At 51.4% G+C, this 2360-nt stretch overlaps 1 pseudogene; it reads right to left on the bottom strand.

Annotated features, from left to right (window-relative positions):
- Nucleotides 1–1636: 1636 nt before the first annotated feature.
- LOC103584511 lies at nt 1637–2334 on the bottom strand (annotated as a pseudogene).
- Nucleotides 2335–2360: the final 26 nt, after the last annotated feature.

The raw sequence follows: 2360 nt of genomic DNA, 5'->3' as shown, positions 1-2360 counted from the left end.
CGGGAGCGCTGCTGCGCTTCCCAAGCGGCGCACTATCCAGTGCGCCACCGGGCCGGCCCAGCCATGTGATTCTTTTATGTAACTGCTTATTTTTGTTTCATGTCACCCAAATTCTTCCTTATCTCATTGAGGATATTTATTTTGATTACTCAAAATTTTTGCTTTTTTTCATGAATTCTGCCTTGTATAATCTCAGGTTGCTCATTTTATTGTCTTTCTTTTATTATAGTTGTGTTCACCATTTGTCACATTCTTACCTATGGGGTTCATTTTCACTTGTTTTTTTTTTTTGCATGGTGACATTTATTTGCCAGGTTCAGAGCAGGCCCGTGAGTTTTAGCCCACAAATCTTTACAAACCAGAGCAGACCCACAGGCATGCAGGGAGAAGGGCAGGACCACCACGAAGTGCTGAGCAAGAGTGAGGACCAGTGTGGCTGCCTGTCCAGGCTGTGATGGGGTCTGACATAGTGCACCTGTTAGGAGCCTCCCTCAGGGAACTGGGAAGTCTTATTCTATTTCCTTATCCCAGAAAAAGCAACTCAGTGTGGCTCAGAGGCACCTGGGCCTGAGATAGAAAAAATAAGCTGTAGAAATAGAGGGGGTTCTTTGCCATTTTGTTGTTGAACTAGGAACACAAAATCTGTCCCTATGAAGAGCAAATCCCCAAATTAGACTATGGGGTACTGCCATGCCACAGGCCTCCTGGTATGGAGAGGACTTAAGGGCTGAGCCTGTGGGGGTGGGCACCTAGAAGGAGCAAGGAGATTGCAGCTCTCCCTATTTGGCCAAAGGTAAAGACCCAGCTAGGCTGGAGCACTGGGTGCTGGGCGTGTACTCTGCTCTCCCAGGTCTCACTGGCATATCCTAATTGCTTCTCTTTTCCCTTAGAGACTCAAGAGGTTCAGGATACAGGACCACCCAGTGTGGGACTCAGGAGGGCAAGAAATAACACAAGAATCTTAGAAGGGACTTCCCAGGGACAAAGGTGGAAGCGTTTACTTTCCTACTCATTCTCTTCCTCTTCTGAGGACCCCCACAGGTAACAAGCAGTGCCACAGCCATGTGACTAGTGTTGACTTAAAGCATATGGCCTTAGATTTCTGCATCCTCTATACCAGCCTGTGTCCACTCCTAGAGCAGCCCACACACCACAGGCACACACACTTTCAAGTGCAGGATCCTAAGACCGCTGACAGGGCTTCACTGGAGGACCAGCTCTCAGGGAAAGGCCACCCAAGTTTAGGGCCTCGGAGGGTATGGGACCTGCAGGGCCTGCCTGGGGGAATGGTAATGCAAGAAGGGAAGGGAAAGGAGAGCAGGGACCCCCTGAGTATCCCTAGAGTAGCATCCCACAAGTAACAGAAACTGGTGAAGCCAGCAAAAGACATAAAAGCCACAATAAATCCATGAAGGGGCTGGGGCTGGCCCTGCCTCTGGCCTGCCCAGCTCACACACACATATACACAGGAGACAAGACTGCTCTCCTGTGGCCCCCAGGTATGCCCCAATGGGTTGGGAAGCATGGGGGAGTGAGGTCATCATGTCAGTGACTCTATATACAATGAGAAGCTTCTCATCCACTCTCCTACCCTCCTACCCATCCCCCTCCCCTCCACCCTACACCAGGTGCCTATTCAGCTGGTCTCCTCCCTCCAAGACTCTTGGGCATAGCCAGCAGACTCTTCTCCTTTACTAGAGGGTAGAGCCTGGCCTGTGGTGCCCTCTGGGGCTTTGCTGTCTGGCTGTGCCATAGCTGGCTCAGGTGTGGCACTGCATTGCGTGGTGAGCACAGTGTTCTCTTCTGTGGCTGGTGTGGCTGTCCCATCAGTGGCTGGAATAGCAGTTCTGTCAGTGGCTGGAGTGATGCTCCCATTGGTGACAGGGGTGGCACTGCCATCCGTGGCTGAGTTGACACTACAGCCTGTGGAGGCCACATTATCATTCTCTGCAGCATGACTAGCATCACCCTCTATGGCTGGGCCAATTCCACTTGCAGCTACAGCTGTGGTGCTACCTGTAGCCCCAGGTGTGGCAGTGTCTGTGGCTGAGGCAGACTGGGCTGCACGTGTGCTGTACTGCTCTCGCACCCAGAGCCATTTCATGAGGGTGGTCACTGTCAGCCTTCTTCCACTTGGCTCTGGCAAAGATATTTTCAATCTGGGCACAGACATCATCCTTGATATTCTTATTGGAAGCAGCATTGCCAGAAACCCACCCATGGGTGATGGCCTCTTCTGCTGATCTGCTGGTCTTGCTACACTTCCATCAGCCTTGTGACCACGTCTCTGGCTGCCTGCGAAATATCTTCCCACTAAGGAGAGTCAAACTCACAAACTCACAGTCACTAGCCAGGATCTC

The sequence above is a fragment of the Galeopterus variegatus genome, unplaced genomic scaffold (genome assembly GCF_000696425.1).
Source record: "Galeopterus variegatus unplaced genomic scaffold, G_variegatus-3.0.2 Scaffold62090, whole genome shotgun sequence".
Lineage (NCBI taxonomy): Eukaryota > Metazoa > Chordata > Mammalia > Dermoptera > Cynocephalidae > Galeopterus > Galeopterus variegatus.
The sequence above is the reverse complement of the archived record's forward strand: the minus strand, read 5'-3'. Positions and strand labels throughout refer to the sequence as shown.